Source organism: Coturnix japonica, chromosome 1 (genome assembly GCF_001577835.2).
Source record: "Coturnix japonica isolate 7356 chromosome 1, Coturnix japonica 2.1, whole genome shotgun sequence".
In the NCBI taxonomy this organism is placed as follows: Eukaryota; Metazoa; Chordata; class Aves; order Galliformes; family Phasianidae; genus Coturnix; species Coturnix japonica.
The window spans coordinates 112,930,281-112,949,265 of record NC_029516.1 but is presented as its reverse complement, the minus strand read 5'-3'; the positions used below and the strand labels follow the sequence as shown (position 1 = coordinate 112,949,265).

The 18,985-nt window shown below is 46.2% G+C and overlaps 1 protein-coding gene across 3 annotated transcripts in view; it reads left to right on the top strand.

Moving 5' to 3' along the window:
• Window positions 1-8,483: 8,483 nt before the first annotated feature.
• The window catches only part of TBL1X (transducin beta like 1 X-linked), a 182,174-nt gene continuing 171,672 nt past the window's right edge, over window positions 8,484-18,985 (top strand). For all 3 annotated transcript variants that reach the window (XM_015886828.2, XM_015886836.2, XM_015886818.2), the window contains exon 1: window positions 8,484-8,799. The gene's annotated coding sequence lies outside the window, so the exon portion shown is untranslated. The remainder of the gene's footprint in view (window positions 8,800-18,985) is intronic.

Here is an 18,985-nt window from a genome sequence, read left to right as displayed (position 1 = left end):
GTCTGTGTCTTAGTGAGCAATCAGCTTGCAGCTCATCCTTCTGGGAGACAAGCTGTTTAGATTCTTGTGGCACTGGGTGAAGGAAAGAGATAAAAAGTAATTAAATTCTATTTAGTGTCCAAACTCCGGTTGCACGTGGTCAGATGGCTCTAGATTGCATATAAATCTTTCTAGCTGAGCTACTCATTACTGATACAACAGTAAATATAAACAGTGAAACTGAATGACATCTGAAAATCTTGTAGCTGTTCTCACCTCCAGCTAAGTCCAAGTCCAGCTTAAGGATGGAGATTTGTACAACTGAGACCTAAAAACACACAATCTTTTCCCTGTCTTTTAAGTTACAGAGTAATACTCCTACCTTCATCTTGAAGCTGATTCTGTGAATGCTCGGTGCTGAAGTTAGATGCTATCTTATTTGATGAGTTTTTAACCATGGTATTTCTTTCTTACAAACAGTCTTTGTATTGCGTATTTTTGTAGGCAATTTTACCTAACATAATTCCAGCATCTGGCCTCCATCAGGCTCTAATCAGGTAACAAGTGACTGAACACTCAGAAATACCACAACAAGTATGTAAAGACACCACCTCTTTCCTTATCACAGAGAGCTTCACCTAAAGTTGTTAACATACAGAAACAGAAAACACAGTACTTAGTGGTAGAACAAGCAGAAAAATGCCTCAATAAATGTTGACTTTGCAGCTAACATTTCTTTCAAAGGCATTCAATTTCTGATCATCTACACAATGGCTGTTTTCAATTCAAAGCTTTTTCTTTAAAACAAACAAACAAACAAACATAAAAACAGAGTCAGCTCAATCACTGTGTACCCAAAAGTACTTTCAGTTCCACTTTTGGTGTATTTACGAAAATTCTGGGCTCACCTCACATATCTCAGTTGTGTTTTTCCCCTTCTTTCATGGCTGACAGAGCTTAAGATGTCATTTATGTAAGTTAGAATTGAGTGGTTGCTCTCCTCTCAAAGAAACAGAAAAAACTCAGGGCTGAAGATCTAATTCCATTCTAAGGACAAGTACAGAAACAATTCTATAACGAAGAACTCTAAATAATTGCCTCAGAATATTTCAAGTGGACCTCACAGGTCTGTATTATTTGCTAGATAACGTTGGTTCAATTTAGAAAAAAGGTTTAAAAATCCTGAAAATAAAGTAACAGGAGAGATTGCTGCAAAAAAGCACAAAACATGACATGCTGTTACGTTTCCTTTTATTATCAATAATTAAAAATAAAATTAAAGCCAGTAGCCTACATGGAGCCTATTACATAAAGGAATCATAAGCAACTGCAGCTCATGAAAATATTGCCAGGCACAAATTTACCGTGACATAATGCAGAGGAAGCTGTAGTTTGAAGTCAAAGCTGTCAAGTCTGATTTTGGAAGTCTCAGAATTCACAGTTAAACTTAGCCACGTTAGCAGACGTTCAAGGAAGATGTCTGAGGGGCATACAGGAATTACCTCATTTCTACTGTCTTTCCTAACTGGTGCTTCTAATTCCAACATTAAAGGAGATGCTGAAATAAGTGAGAAAAAAAAAATAATAATAATTCAGCACTGTAGAATTTGATAAAACTGTAGAATCTGTGTGATGACGGGAGTGCAGCAAATATATGCGACCTCGGGCTAATACAGGGAGCTTTCATATTAGAACTTGAGGAAAGAGGAGTGGGGAGGAGAAGGAGGGGGAGGGGTAGCGGAAGGGGGAGGGGAAAAGGAGGAGGAGAAGGGAAGGGAAGGGATGGAGAAGGGAAGGGATNGAGAAGGGAAGGGATGGAGAAGGGAAGGGATGGAGAAGGGAAGGGATGGAGAAGGGAAATTCTAGGTTACTAGCACTGACAGACAAAGTAGGAATGTGAGATTTAGAAAATAAGGACAGTAAAGAATTAAGGGATCACTTTTTGTTGCAATAGAGCTTTGAACTGATTTATTGAACCTGCTTCTCCCTCACTGCTCAAACTTTCAAATAAGTTCTTTTAGGAACTATGATACTATGTGAAAAAAAAAAAGAAAAAAAAAAAAAAAAAATGAAAAAAAAAAAAAAAAAAAAAAAAAAAAAAAAGGATTACTTAATAGAGGGGCATTCATTCCTGTTCTATCCACTGTTTTTCCAGTCCTAGTAAGACAGTGAAGAGCCTTATTATGCTCCTGTTGAAGTAGTGGCATAACCATGGCTGATTTCAATAGGAACAAGACAGACTAAAATAGATTTGATGCCTGCACATCTTCATGTAAATCCTCAGCTTTTAAATAAGGCTAGATGGAGTGTGGAATTTGGAAGTCTGCTTTGAATTTTTAAATGTCCACTAATAGCGCATTTCAGACACTGAAACGCTGCCTTTTGAACATTTCCTGGTACTGTATCTTAAATTTAATCATAAAAAATGAGCCGAGTTTCTTCTCTCTTTTATGCGTTTTTATTCATATCCATATAGATCACTGGGTCCTGTGAACAGAGATTGTAAACTGCATGAGGTCAGGTACAGTCATATGAAAATTAAGACTGAAAAGCAGGTCTGACTCATCAGCCTTGTTCTAGCAAAAGAGGCTTCTGACATTACATGTTTCTTTGAATATTCTTTCTTGGATAAAATACTTGAGAAAACTTTTGGCATATGAAAAGAAACCCCAGCCCCACCTTCAGACAAATATATTTGCTTTATACAAAGCTGTTGCTATTTAAAATAGCAAGACAGTCACACAGCAAGCACCTGTAGAAACAATGTGTGTGCAGATTGGGAAGGCAAAGTAAACTTTCTCTGCTGTCAGAATATTGAGTGTTATTGGAAATGTGTGTTAAATACACTGACAGTTAATTAGTCAGCCAACCAGACATTGGCTTTTCAAAAATACCACTTCTCTGAAGCCTTCTTTTGAAGATTTTAAGGGTAGAAACTACCACTGCAATAGTATATTCTTACCATATAAGATCATAATATGGGCCACAGCACTTCCTAGTGTTCTTTGAAACTCATTAACTGTGCTTGAGCTAACAACCCAGTTAAAGATCCAAATCATTTTCTTCATTCATAACACCATTTGGTTGGTTTTCTCTCATCTTAAAAAAAACTTTGTTTGCTACTTCATCTTTAGCATCCAGCTGTAGATTCTCCCCACAGCTGCGTGATAGATTGAAAAGTCCTCTGTTAGCTCTTTTCCCACGCGCTGGTTCTTCTAAACGGTTAAGTTACTTCATTGATAAGTTAAACAGATCGCTATCTTTGAAAATAAGCCATTTTCCATCCCTTTAGTCATTATCAGTACTCTTCTGTGTAGTCTCTCCAATTTATCATCGTCCCTCTTGAAGTGCAGATAATCGAATGGGTCTACTTTAGGAGTAGTCGCAGCAGCGCCAAACACAGAGACAGTATAACCTCTGTTCTCCCTCCTTTCATTTCCCTTTTTGGGTATCCAGAAATCACAGCCGTCCTTTTGGCCGTGGCATCACACGAAGCACTCCCATTCAGTTCGCTTTGTGCCAGCATTAGCATCACTTATATGAGCTTTTCAGAATCCTTCACCCTCCTATTCATTGCTCCTAAAAATGGTAGTTCGCATCTAGAAATGATGCAGCATACCTTGCAAGCTTAAGGAGCTACAGGGACTGTAAAGAAAAAAAAAACAACACAAAACATTTTAGAATTCTTGAACCCAAAATTTTGCTGTTGGCAAGGGAAGCAACCCATATGTCCTGCATTTCACAACGGTGAGTCATGCTTTGAATTCTGAGTGATCCCACTGAATTAAGAGGAACCTTTAAAAGTGGTAAATATTGTACCATGTAATGTCAGTAGAAACAGGGAATTATCAGTAACTTCATCTAGAGCAGTTTTAGTTTGAATCAGGTCTGCACTTCTGAAATGAATCTCCCGATTCTCCCTGCTTGCCTTACTTTGGTACACACACAGCAGTGTTTTCTAAGCACGAGAACTGGGTTTCCTCTGGGATGAAGCTAAGCTAGCAGATGTGCCTTGGGAGCATGCCCCAGGCACTCCAGCTGACAGCCAGGCAGTCTGCTCCACCAGCCCCAGGCCCGAGGTGTATCTGGAGGCTGATGCTAGTGCAATGCAATATTTGGCCCCTGCAAGCACTGTTTCGTCTTCGCACCTGCACCAACCTACATGCTCATTTGAGCATAGCCTTTCTGATTGCATGAAACTCATTTGCTTGCTCCTCTGTGTGCACTGGACCTGTCTTGAGGGATTCCTGATAAATTCTTCGCAGGGCTGCTCCTGTACTCTGTGTTAACAACAGTTTTTCAGGAAGATATGAAGTTCCCCGCTAGCAGGTGTAAGGCTCCTACCTGCCTTGAGCCATTTGGAGAAGCTCTTGGTGTGACTGACAAGATATGGGGGTGGGTTACAATTCAGAGAGACCTAGAGAGGCTCAAGCAGCAGGCCCAGGTGAACCTCATGAAGTCTGATAAATCCACGTGCCAGGTCTTGTACCTGGGTTGAGGCAACCCCCACTAGCACTACAAGCTGGGAAATGAAAACGTTGAGTGCAGTGCTGCCAAAAAGGACTTGGAGGTACTTGGAGCCATTCAGGGTTAAGCTGAATGGGACGCTGAACTCCTGATCGAGCTGTAGGTGTGCCTGTTCATTGCAGGAGTGTTGGACCAGATGGCCTTTAAGGGTCCCTTCCAACTCAAATGATTCTATAAGTGAGCCAGGGCCACTCCTAATTTCAGAACTAATGTACCTCCAGAGTACCTGAGCAGCCCAGGGAGATTATATAAGGCTAACATCCCTCAAAATCACAACACGGCTTCTGTTCAAATTTGGCATCCCTGCAGGAGATCTGATCCTCATAATTCTCGAGGCTTTTCACTCCCTGCAGCCAGCTCCTGCTCAGAAAGTTTCTTCTCTTCTAAAACCTTTCATAGGAAGGAGAAAGGCTTTGAAACCATGAGCTGTCCCACACGTTGTTCAAGCACAGCTGAGGCTGTGCAACACTGTGCAGATAAGGGAGGGCAAGGGAAGAGATGATCACCCCTCTGTTCTCTATATCCTAGACTGGCAGGAGGCCAAAATGTCTCTAAGAGTAAATTAGAGCAACATAAAAAAATATCTGTTCCATCTGGGTATCCTAGGGGACCCATACAGCCAGCTCAGCCCATCATATCAGCCCACTAAAATAGATCAGAGGAGCACAGATTACGTACATCGGGGTTTCTGATTTATTTTACCTTAAGTAAAAACAATTACACGGGTTCTACATAGTAAACAATACATTCCATATAGTAAAGAAGAATGTTTCCCTCACTTATCTAGCAAATTTCACCTTGGAAGAACCAATGAATACATTCTTTTCTTATGTATAGATGCAATAATACTCTTGGCTTAACGCTTACCTAATATACAGTGTGCCTGAGCAGTGGAAGGTGTGCATTGATCATGTGATGGCACAGGAGAGAGACTATGAACAGTGTGTCCCAGTCTGAGACTTCAGCAGAGTAATAGCATCAGAACTGCTGTCAGAACTGATTAGGTTCCTACTAGATTAGATCTAATTCCTGTCCAAAGAATCTAGATCTTCACATCGCAAAAAGGTGGATGAAGAATATCACTGGAGAATGCAGGTGTCATCAGCCACATGAAACAAAGTATAGATAGAAATGGGATGGGAAAAAAAGAGGGTAAGATTTTGCTCTCTCCACAAAAATAAGAAAAACCTTGGTTGGTTTGACTTCCAAAAGCTCTGTGACTAGGTCTCCCACTTTGCTTTTGGCTTCATTTCCCACTTCAGACTGAAGAAACATGATGATTATAGAACACCTTTTCTCACGTCTGCGAGTCTCACAAATAATGTTGTTCTTCCCAAGATCTGCTTGCAGATGTGCTCATCAATTAAGCAAGAGCTTTCAGTCTAGTCCAAAGAAAAACCATGAAGCAATGTGTGAAGAAAAAAATATTAATGACACTGTCAATTCCTGACAATATCGGAGTCAATTAGAATTGCCATTTAAAACTGAAACTCTTGGTATTAACAAATGGCTGAATGAGAAACCTTTTGATGCTGTGGAGCTCACATGAGTGACTCTGTGAGAACATTTATCTGGAAAAACTACTGTAAAGATGCTCACAAAATAGGAATCGAGTCTCAGCTATGTGCTAAATAACAGTAGTAATAACAACGTGCTAAAAGTCTTTGTTTTTGCACCACAAGTTATTTTGTGGGACAAACCGTAACAGGGAAATTAAGTGTGCTATAAGACTAGTGCCTGACATGCTGCATTTCAGTGCTTAGAATATCTCCATATTTCAACACAAGAATTACATATTGCAGCTGTATACATGGCATCTACTCAGGCTGAAGCTCCAGTTTGGTTTTCACTATCACATAAAAGGTTTTTATTACTAATTCTCTTAAAGACATCATAAGATTACATATATTTTACAGTTCATAACAAGAGCAAATTATCTGTATTTTGGACATTTTGGCAAAGAGAAGGTTTTATCTACAGCCACATAAGCGCAGAACCACTGACTTATTTCTAAATGACTCACTCTTTCAGGGGAACTTACTTTCATTTGTACAGACAGAGAACAGAAAACCACAGCGTGGGGGAAAACATAGTTAGAAACAGTTAAAAACACACGGCGTCCTGAGGAAGCGGGAGAAAAATAACAGTGACTTTAATCTTTTAAAATGCAAAATATTTTGTCTTATGATCCCATTATCCCTGCAGTAGGCCAGCACAAGCCCTTGACTGTGATTGCTTCAGGGTCGGGTTTCCATGTGGATGAGGTAAGACACCACACCTCTGGCCCCCTGTGTTTGTTCAGCACTGGGGGAGAGCAGAGCTGCTGCCAGCTGCCCTCCCTGCAGCACCAGTTATGAAACTGAAGTAAAAAGACTCTTAAAAGTCTTGGGGGTGGGGGAGGGGAGGTTGTTTTATAGCGCGTGGATTCAGGATTTTCTGTCGCACAAAGGCTGACATTTTCTGAACAGCCACAGCAATGATTCACTCTTATTGTAGCATCCCTTTATAGGGTTGTTTTTTTCACTGTCACTTAAAAAAAAACAACCCAGCATCTTTCTCCTCAGCTCTGTGCTGCTGCCCTTTGCCAAACTTGAAAAACACAAGTTCCTTGACAGGCCTCACTTTATGACCTGGCTGTACATTACACCAACATTTTGCCCCTTCCCTCTTCTAGGCTGCACAGGCTGCCAAGCTGTGGGTGCTGTGCCCTGCAATGCCCCCATGCTCAGACACAGCTGCACAAAGGCCACACGGACCTCTGCTCCCCAAGAGAGGGGAGATACAGGGCTGAACCTGCAGGACTCCATCTTGCAGCTGCAGGGCACCCAACAGGCCTGAGAGGGAGCCTCACTTGGCCTCCCCCACAGGTTGGGGAGCAGCATCAGGCCGTCCCCTCACTGCAGGGCCCTGTGTGGTGCCGCTGGTGCCTCTGCTTGGGGACACTGATGGTGTCTTTGACCCACTGTAGGCCTGAGGGAGTTAGAACAAAGCAAGCAGACTGCTCTCAGGAGCTGAAAGTTGGTTGTGTCTCAGTACAGGCCTGGGGGTAGCTTGTTTATTTACACCGTTGGCTAATAAAACCCTAGAAACCCGATACAGTTTTTTTTTTGCTATTGAAAAATCAAAAGGTGGCTCGTTCGGAATGGCACAGAACGTGTTTGTGTGAGCACTGAGAGCAGCACCCGGCCGTGCCCAGGTGTGGCAGAGCACACAGCCCGGTGCCCGCAGCAACATCGCCGCTTCCCTGCCTCCGGCGACGCCACGTTTCTCCACAAAGGCGGCACACAGCGGCCTCGGGGCCGGCAGCGCCAAGGGGCCGGAGCGACACCGAGCCCAGCGGGCAGGGAAGGTCAGCCGGGAACCGAACCCGCTCGCGTGGCTGTGGGTGCCGCCAGCCCTCGAGCGGGCGGCGGGGGGATGGGACGGGATGGGATGCGATGGGGGCAGCTTGGCGGGGATGTTGTTGCGCAGCTACTCGTGGCCGTGCGGTACGGCGGTGCGATGATGTCAGCGTGTTATTTACTTTGCGGCGCAGGTGACGGGGCAGCACGAAGTGAGGCTGCCTGCGACCCGCCAGGCGGAAACGACGCCCGGCGGCGGCTGAGGGGGGAGGGGCGGCGGCACAGCGCGGCGCGTTGCATCATTCCGCGGGCAGAGCGGGTGTGTTGCCCGCAGCGGAGCGGCCCCGTCCCCGTGCACGCACGCGGCCCCGCAGCGCGTTTAACACTTCGGCTTAGGGCCCTCCCGGAGCCGGGGCTTCGGCCCGGTCACGGCGGCGGGGAGCCGAGGGGCCGTGGGGGGAGGGGAGGTTTCCTCCGCGTGTGCGCGGCGTGGGAAGCACCGCGGGGGTCCCCCCCGTCGCGGCCGGCGGGCAGGGCAGCCCCGCACGCTGCCGGGGCCGGGGGCGCGGCCGCTCGCCCCCCCCCCGCCCCCCCCCCCCCCCCCCCCCTTCCCGCCCGGCAGTGGCGGCGGCGGCGGGCTCCGGGCGCGGCCCGCTCCCCTCAGCGCCGATCCCGCCGCCGCCGCGAGCCCGAGGCCGCCGTTCAGCCCCAAAACTTTCCGCTCTCCCCTTCCCACTCTCCGGGACTTCCTTGTGTGCGCCGAGGGGGAGGAGGAGGCGTGCGCGGCGGCGGCGGCGGCGGCGGGGGGGGGGGGGGTTCGCAGGCTGCTGGCGGGGCTGGCCGGGACCCCGGCACCAGGAGTTGCACCATGCGCGGCAAGTGAGGGAAAGTCCGGCCCAGGCTTCTCCCGCCGCCCCCGGAGCGGAGCCGCGCCCGCAGCGCCCGCGCGCAGGTGAGTGAGTGAGTGTGTGTGTGTGTGTGTGTGTGTGTGTGTGTGTGTCCGGGCGGGGAGCGCCGCTGCCCGCTGCGGTTCTGCCGCTCGCAGAGTGCGGAGCCGAGCGCCCGAACAGCACAGCACACCGAGTTGTGGGAGCACGGCGTGTTTCTGCCCTTCTCGCTCTTTATTTTGTCCACGCTTTCATTTTTCTATATGTGCCTATATAATACCTTGATATTTTTTTTGCGGCACGAGCAGGGTGCGGGGCCGTCGCGTATGTGTGTGTGTGTGTATATACGTGCCCACCGCCGCCGTCCGAGGGGCTCCCGTTGAGGGCAGGGCGCGGGGAGCCGCGGGGCAGCGCGGTGCGGGGCGGGGGGGAGGGGAGCCCATTCATCCCGCTGTGCGGCGCGGCAGAGTCGGCTCCGAACGTGGGTAAACAAGCGGCCTCCCCCGGGCGGGCAGAGCTCGGGGCAGGGCGCGGCGCTCCGGACCTGTTGCTCGCCCCGAGGCCGGCGGCACGGCGGGCACCTCCCTCGTCTCCTGCCCTCCTTCCTCCCCTCCGCCCGCGGGGTAACGCGGCACCGGGGTGTTGTAAAGGCTGCTGACCCCCTGACCCGTTTAACGCCGTGTCGGTGCGTTCCCAGATGGACACGCGGTATAGGAATAAGGGGGGGAAGCAACAAAGCTACACCCTAAAAGTTAGGTCGGAAGGTCGGCTTCTGGGAGCCGGTGCTCGGGAGTGAGCGTCGCCCCAACGCGTGTCCCGCTGCTCCCCACGGGACACGAGCGGTGCTCTACCCACGGCGTGCGGGGGGAGGGGAGCGGAGCCGGCCTCGCTGTGTTACACGGGAAGGGGAACGGCCGGAGCTGAAGCGCCCCTCGGAAAGGAGTGGCCCCGAGTGTGGATCTGAGTTGTGAGAGCCGTGTTTGAGGGTGATGGTGCGAAAATAAATAGGTTGTACCAGATGGAAATCGGATTGTAGGGTCAGGAAATGTACAGATGAGGCGTTTGGGGACACGGTTTATTGGGCACCAGTTTGATGGGTCGGCGACTGGGCTGTGTTCTCTTAGGGGACTTTACCAAGCTGAATGTTGCTGTGTAGCTTGCCAATAATAAACACGAGGGCTCCAGTGGTGACAAATACAGCCCTGCATCTCCTGTCCTGAGCAGCAGTGCTGTAGGCGAGGCATGCACGAGGTGCACCATCACACATCCCTCTTGCCATGTGCTCACACTACACGAGGCCTCTTCCTCTCTTGAAGTCAGTGCACTGCTAGGTACAGATGCACTGTGCAGGCTTTGGAGTAATGCTCTGATTTCTGTGATTGCTGGAGAATGGGGCCGTTCTATGGGGTGGGAGCACTGCAGGGGAGCGATACTGCTGTGTGAACAATGCATTGAACCTTTATTGGGCTACATGCAATAATGGTAAAACCAGTAGAGGTTTGAGTGGAATTGTTTATCTCAGTTTAACGCCTCTGGTGGTCTAAAGAGCAACCAGGGTTGTTTTTTCACTCCTTAGATATGTTTTAGAACCAGATGGGTGTAAGAATTTTGCACGCTTGTGAGCACTGGCAGCTACGCAACTGTTTGAGTCTCATAGGACAGGGGAAAAAAAAAGCCCTCTGCAAATAAGTTGTCATCTGAATGCATCCTCTGCCTCGTCTTGGTAACTCCAGTGCCTGTTGTCTGTCATACTGCAAACAATGAGTTATGTTCACTGTTACATTCAGTGAATTAAGCTCCTTGTTCATATTTTCAATGGGTGGCAAGTATCCTCTGTGCTCAGCAAGAGGAGTAGCAGAAGAGTGAAAGTCACTTAAATTATGGATGGAGAAGGGGTATGTGCTGGCGCTTCTGCTCTGCCATGTGTCCCAGTTGTGGGTCCTCACCTTTATTCACAGATGGGCTTTTCCCATCCCCATGGCGGCAGGACCAGAAGTGGACCTGTTGTCTGCTTTGTGGAAGAACTTCCTCAGCTGGGACTCACAGAATCACAGAACTGTAGGTGTTGGAAGGGACCTCTAGAGATCATCGAGTCCAACCCCCCTGCCAAAGCAGGTTCCCTACACCAGGTTGCACAGGTAGGCGTCCAGGCGGGTCTTGAAGATCCCAGAGAAGGAGACTCCACCACCTCCCTGGGCAGCCTGTTCCAGTGCTCCGTCACCCTCACTGTAAAGGGTTCTTGTGTTCTTGTGCACATTCGTGTGGAGCTTCCTATGCTGAAGAAGTGGCACTAGTGGCAGCAGTTACTGAAGGCTTCCATCCCTGAGCCTAGAGGGCATGGCTGGGAACATGCTCAAGTGCCAGCGACATATTGTTTCAAAGTTGTTGCTTGGAAGAATTACAAGTCAGCCTGAGATACAGTTAAGGTTTGGTGGTGCTCAGAAGTGGGTTCAGCTCAGAGACTGGCTGGAGAACCTGTCCCGGTGCTTTGTTGGCATGCTTTGTCACACTTTCTGTTTTCTCTTGACAGCTTTTAAAGTTCAGTACTGGAATTGACGCTGTAGTTTGTTTTGAACTGACGATGCTTATATTTGAGTAGTGCCAAGGGAAGCACTGTACAAATCAGGGCCGTTTGGGGAATATCCTGGGTGACAGTTCTCATCCTGGAAAGGTTGTAATAGGAGTGAGAGACAGAAAACTCTTTTCAGTAGTGCGTGGGAACAGGACTAGGGGTAATGGGATGAAAGTACAGCATAGAAAGTTCCGCACAAATGTGAGCAAGAACTTCTTTACAGTGAGGGTGACGGAGCACTGGAACAGGCTGCCCAGGGAGGTGGTGGAGTCTCCTTCTGTGGGATATTGAAAACCCACCTGGACACCTACCTGTGTGACGTGGTGTAGGGAGCCTGCTTTGGCAGGGGGGTTGGACTCGATGATCTCTAGAGGTCCCTTCCAACCCCTACAATTCTGTGATTCTGTGAAAACCAGGAAGGTGAATGGTAGAGAAGACTGACTCAGGGGAACAGCTGCCGATGGGAGTGCTGTGTGTACTGGACAGCAGTGTGGCCTCACCTGGTGGAGAGAGCAGAGTTGTTAGCAGCCAGAGGTGCCACCACTGATGGATTGCGTTGCTCTGTGCAGCCTGGGTGCCGGCATCCCTCTGCGGGCCTTTTAATTCACAGTATTATTGTAAGTTACACACACCAGCCTGCCTGTAAAACAAATAAGGTTTTGTAGCTCTTGAGGGCAGATTCTTTTTCATAATCTTCATTATGAGGCAAGATGGAAGTAATTTTGTAAACTTCTTTTTCAGCTGCTAAATTAAACCCTGTTCCCTCTTTCCCTCCTTGCTTTTGCCTATTTTTAGTTAGGAGGAAATAGCTGACCTCTTTACAACAAGAGCCCAGACCCCCTGGGTGCCATTTATAGGTTCCTCCCTAATAGCCTACTTGGACGAGTTGGTTGAATATTAAACAAAAACATTGGGACTACAACTCTGTGTAGGAATAGCAGCCTTCCCGTAAATACAAAATCTATCATTTTAATGATAGCATCACAAATGTCTAAAGGTGAAAAACGGATTTTAGGTTAGTTTTCTTTAGTAGATGCGAGAATATTTTATCCCTTCATTTATTTGTTTATTTTTTTGTGGCAGTCTGCTCATGAATATCATGGAATTTCATTCGAGAATGGCTGATGGTGAGTTGTTTTAAAAGCACCAGAAGCCTATGGAGCGGCTGAAAAACTAAGTGGTGTCAGATAAGAATATGCAGTTTCATAAGGAGAAATCATCCTTTTCTTTACTAGTTTTTGTCTTGTGTAGACATCCTAGGCAGAACCATAAATTATAGCTACTAATATTTGGTAATTACATAGAAATATAATGAAATTGCTTCTGCGAGCTTGACTGAAAGCAAGCTGAACTGTGGGTATACGACTGTTTTTGAATGTTAAGGAGCACAGTCATCTTGCATTACTTTTCTTGGGCGTGTTTGTGTTTCATTGAAGTGATGTTTGTTGCCTTAAAATTATTGCACCGTAGTGAGGAGTGATGGATTTCTTTCTTTGTTGCTTTAGGAGAGGAGAGTGTGTGGCTGTATGTGTAGTCTCTGTAAGGCCTCCAGAATCCCTGGTTCAGGTCCCATCCACCAACCCTCTCATGGTATGTGGTTCTTAGTGTGCCTGCAGTAGAAGAGGCTTGGGGTTATAGGCACATCTGGTGGCTTGACTCCTGTTTTTATCACTGTGTTGACTTCGTGCAGTAATAGGGGCATCACAGTGTTTAACCCCATTTCTTGACCTTCTTTTTGTAGTATAGGCAATCAATACACGTCTGCTTGTCCTCTATACGTCGGAGAGTGTGTAGAAATTCATTAATTTATATGATGTCACAGTGGAATCTTTTGCTGGTAGAATTCATGCAGTATAAAGTCATGTCAGTGTTAATGAAGGAGTGATTATTTCAATAGTTTAGCCAAGCATGGTGCATAAATGCAGTTTGGCTCAGTCACTGCACTTTACTCATTTGCTCCAAGAAGTCACACAGTGCACGAAGTACCTGGACAAAGCCCTGCCTCTCGATGCTGAGGTGATAAGCCTGGTGGGTGCCTATGAGCAGGCAAGGAGCTTAATAGCGCAGAGTGATTACATATACTTACTTATCACGATACGCTTGTCTGATTCGGAGCCAACTTTTGTTGACTGCCTCTGGAAGGTGAAACAAGGCTTTTAAAAGAACTGTTCTCCACTAACATGTAGCAGCTCCTCTATGCATCTCTTCTGCCATTCAAAACATGGTTGTGTTTGCTGACCTAAATTTCATCCGATCCCCTCATTCTCAGTTACCTTTTAACCTTCTGCTGTTACATAGCGAGTTTAGTATGTGTTTTGTCACGCGAAACCTTGTTTTTTGTTAGGTGGAAAAATAATGTAATATCAAATATTATTTTTTCCCTATGGAAACGCAACCTTTTTATACCTGCAGTAAATTCCTAATATGGCAGAGAAGCACCTTTTTTTCCCCTCGGGCATTAAAAAGACTTGGAAAATACTCTTTGACATTGTCTTCGATAAAACTCAGGGATATGATTTAGCAGAGGGTTGTTAGAGTTAGTGTACTATGGTTAGGCTGCGGTTGGAATTGATGATCTTCAAGGTCTTTTCCAACCTGGGTAATTCTATGATTCTATGAAAACAAAGAGGATTTTCTTCTGCTGGATAGATTCCCGCTGTTATTCTGCAGGAGAATACGTTTGTTGTGCTCCTGTTTGAAGGCAGCAAACTGCCCACTGGCCATACGTACATCTCTGGCTTTTGGGGCACTGTGCTGTGTAGCACTGTGTGCTCATGGTGAATCCTGTCCCACCGAGCAGGAACTGCAAAACAGCCTCCACAGTTCAAGAGTAAAGCCAACTCCTTACAACTTGTATTTCTGAGCAGGAGAATCTTGTGCTAGAGCGGCACTGGTGGGAGGATGCTGTTGCCTTGTTACGATTAAGATGTGTATGGCTGTCATTAGACATTGTATGTTTAAAGTGTCCGTGGATCTGTCTGTGCTGGTTTGGATACAGCTCAGTAGCCTACAGCACGATCACAGGGAAGAAGTTCTTCCAAAAGAGCTGACCTTCATAGTGCGTGGTCCATAAGTACCTGAGACCTTTCTAAAATGAACTGAAAGGAATGTAGGGCTGAGCTGGGCTGGTTGTTGGGCTGGGGGAGATGCTGATGTGCAGCACCTTTACCTGGTTATAAAGTCAGGAATGGATGCTGTGCCTGTATGTCCCACTGAGTTCTTCTAAACTTCTAAGCTGTTTGGCTTAGAAGTAAAATACAAACCCTCATCTCGAAAGAGATTGAGGCAAAATCACCCTTTTTCCTAGCACTCTTTCCAGATGGGGTTGAGCTTTGCTGACAGGGTAGGGCAGAGGATCCGAGCACAGACAGTGCTGTTGGTGTTGTGGGGATTAGTTTCCAGGGATATCTATCTGGGGCTTTTTACGCTCACAAAAGAAACTTAACTCTTCTTGTACCCATTACATGCATGGAGGAGTTAGACCAAACTGGAGGCTCTGCCGCTTCTGCTTCTATCAATAAGCATCTTAAATAACCAGTTAAATTAAATGAGCCGATTCATTTGAAAGCGGTGCATGACAGTGTGTCATAAAAATTCATCCAGCTTCATTCCTGACTGACAGTTCTGGGCTGACAATAGCAGGACACGGGGAAATAGTTTTAAGTTAAAAGAGGGAAGATTTAGGTTGGATGTTAGGGGGAAGTTCTTCACTAGGAGAGTGGTTAGGCCCTGGAACAGGCTGCCCAGGGAGATTGTGGATGCCGCGTCCTTGGAGGTGTTCAAGACCAGGTTGGACGGGGCCCTGGGCAACCTGATCTAGTAAATGTGTATGTTTGGTGGCCCTGCCAGGCAGGGGGGTTGGAACTACATGATCCTTGAGGTCCCTTCCAACCCGGGTCATTCTGTGATCTGTGTACAACTCACATTCACAACAGCATCCATGCAGCAGTTACTTTCTCAGTTCTTCTGAGAGACCACCATTGTGTCTGTACTACGTGGTCTGGTGGTGCTGTATAGAGGTTAGGTAAAAAATAGAATGTAGTTTAGGCCGTGATGGACAGTTTACAGGGAGGAGGAGGAAGAGTGGCAGGAGGTTATCATAAGAGCCAGGATTCACTGGTTTTCACTTGCTGAGTGTCAAGCAGTCAACAGAAATCTTTCAGGAATTATTATTTTTTGAATAGAATTTTTTCTTGTCTGAGATGGTAATGCCTTGAAAACACTTACTTCTGTGCATTTCATCTGTGTTGTGATGGTAGTATATACAGCATGTGGGCATCTTCTCATATGTCAGCATTATTCTGTGATTACAGCAGGGTATGTGTGTCTGTGTGTGGTTGGGTAGGTATCTCTTCTAAGGTTTTGTGTCTGTATGCGTATGTCATCACTGCTGTATTCATTTTTTTCACTCAAATTTTGCTTAGTGTAAGCAATATATTCCTCATGGAATGAAGGCTGCCCAGGGAGGTGGTGGAGTCTCCTTCTCTGAAGATATTCAAGACCTGACTGGACGCCTACCTGTGCGATGTGGTGTAGGGAGCCTGCTTTGGCAGGGGGGTTGGACTCGATGATCTCTAGAGGTCCCTTCCAACCCCTACAATTCTGTGATTCTGTGAATCTGTTCCATTACCAGCAGTATGTACTTTGGGTTTAAAAAAGCAACAACTTAGAAAGTGGGAAGTTTTGTGTTCTCTAATGTCAGCACATTTAATGCCGTTGTATATGGCCAATTTGACTGTACTTGGTGAGTGATGGCTTTGTACATCAGGTGTGTCGTGCATAGTGGGTGTGTATGTATGTCTAATCTAGAGGGAAATAAATGAAATAATAAACTGAAGAATATTGGAGTCTCTAGTGAAATGTAAGGGATTTTATTTTAGTGGATGTTTTTGGTGTTTCATAGTTTTTTCTGCCTGTAAGTTCCACAGCGCATGGGTAATGCCAGCAAAGGCGAAGTTGATTATACGTTTGTGTTGTGAACAATCAACAGATCCAGTTATAGATATGGCCTGAAACTGCACAAACTTACTTGGCTCGTGCAGAAGACTTCTAGGATCAAGCCTCCTATGATGACAGTACAGATTCTTGGCAGGTTAGGTCAATATTTTCCAGCCTTTTCCGAAGTCTGATGGTGTGCGTGACTTGAGCTTTAGGACTGAAAGTCAGTATTCTTGTAGTTTGTTTGTGTGTGTGTGTGTGTGGTAGAAGTTCCACTATCTATTTTGAATGCCGTTCTTATCTGAATTCTCACAGTGTTCTTTGAAGTTTGGTTGGCTGACAAACATCATGTCCAGATTTAGAGCCCAGTTTCTTTAAAATGTGCAGAGGCTGTGTTGGTTTTGTTTATATTTTTATAGGACTAACATGTTGCTGTATGAAATGTATAACTTAGAGATTAGAGATCGCAAATACATGTTTTGAAAGGGGACTGACTTAGGTTGGGGATTAGAGCCTGTGACTACCTTCAGGGATGTGCCTGCAGCTTTTCAGGCCAGCCAACATTGGAAGGAGTAAGAATCCCTGTAGCCACAGCCACTCATACAGCACCTGGCAAGCAGAGGCAGGGTGCTCTTGTCACTGTCTATCTGTGTGCTGTGTAATCTCAAGACTCTTCTGCCTGCTGTGGCCTGCATTAAAAAAAGCTTAACGTGCTGAGCCCAGCACCTGATGCTTGTCTTTTGCAGAAGGGTTACCAGCATTGTGTCCTCTGGCTAGACCACGTGCAGACTTTCCATACAGCAAGGGCAGACCTCACACCCTTTTACATCTGCTTAGAGTCTGAAGCTGTTCTTCCTCTGTTCCCTTTGGAGTCTCAGCAGTGCAGCTCTCCTTCTTTTGCGTGGAGCCTCCTAGCCAATGAAGCAAAGCCTTCTTGAGTCCTGCCTCTGCTTTGCTGGGCACTCACCAAGCTCAGTTTGAAGGCAGAGGCCTGAAAGCACACAGCACAGTGCTTCTTCTTTGATGCTCATCATAGACATAAACATCAAGGTTTTGCTGCTCCTAAATGAAAGCAAAAAACCTATCTAGGATGTGTGTGCCTGTGTGTTGGTGGCATGGTGTATGTGTTTCTCTTTTGGCTTTCTGATTTTCTCTGGGGTAGCAGTTCTGTGCCTGTCAACGGTAAGAAAAATAAGGCTGAAAGAGCATTAAGTTTGGTCTCATTGTAAAAACAAGTTTTCCACTTCAAATCACAGAATCACAGAATGACCCGGGTTGGAAGGGACCTCAAGGATCATGTAGTTCCAACCCCCCTGCCTGGCAGGGCCACCAAACATACGCCTTTACTAGATCAGGTTGCCCAGGGCCCTGTCCAACCTGGCCTTGAACACCTCCAAGGGACAGGGCATCCACAACCTCCCTGGGCAGCCTGTTCCAGGGCCTAACCACTCTCCTAGTGATGTTATATGTTAGTGATAGTGATCTTTCATTTGATGATGCTGGCATTTTATAATTAGTTCCCATTCTATAGTTGCTTTACATGCATGTATGATTGAGCTGTTGGCGTTGCCTTTGGTCTTTGGAAATACATACAGTTACTTCTCTGGCGTCTCAATCAGAGCCAATGTCTTGCCAGCCTATTTAATGCACTAACGTATGTGAGAAAGTGTGCCCCGTGGCCTGAAACATTGTTTATGTATTTGCCAATTGCCTCAGCCATTTGATTTCTGTTTGTGTGCGCTGCGTTTGGTTTGGTTGAATTTATTATTGATTTCAGCAGTTTGCAAATATTATACTGACAGACCGTTTCCTTCTGTCTCCTTTGAGCCAGTGTTTTACCCTCATTAGTCTATGGATGTTTTCTTTTGAATGTTGGCCAAATGCATTCATAAAAACAGCACAATTAAAAGGAAGGAGAAGTATGAAGGCTGTTTGACCTATTAATTGTTAACAGCATCGTGAAACTGCCTTTTAGTGTTAGGCTGCATCATTCTCTCTCTCACAGCGTGGCGTGGAGTCTTGATGCCGAAAAACATAACAACGTATTTTCTAAGTCTTCCCTTCTGATTCTGTCAGGTCTTCTGAGCTTCCCATGGTACACAGCCATTTTCTCGGATGATACAGTTGCCATTTTCTTGTTTTGTACATGGTTTGGTTTGTTTTTGAAGGCCGAAGCTGCTGGGTGAGTAACAGCAGTCACAGCTCTCGCTTCTCTAATTCTGTAGTTTCAAACCACAGCTCACGAGCTGCTGAGGGACTCACCGCCTCTGTTTGAAGAGACGTGGGGGAAAAAAGGAAGTCTATGTCATTCTGTGCATATTTACTATTCAAGGTAACCTTATAGGTCCACAAATTAAAGAGATTTAAAAACCACCGATCTAATTATACCGTAAACTTCTTAAGGACGTGATGATATCTTATTTTTATGGCTTACAACTTGGTGGGTGTATATATCATTATACAAGTAACGATCTCTGTTTTTGCAGAAGGTAATTTATACCAGCATTAAATTTTGGCATCAGTTTCGTTACATTGCGTAGATTTCTATGAAAATAACCCTCCTGTTTTGTAGGGCTGCGATCTGTGTTCTCTGACAGAACCCCGGTCTGGCTGATCTTTAATTGAACAAGGGATAGCCTGGAGAGCAGCGCTTGGTTTCTCTTAGTTTGTGGTTACCAGATCATTGATCCAGCAGGCCTGCTCAGCTGATTGCTCATCTTCTTGGGGCTTTTTTAGATTCC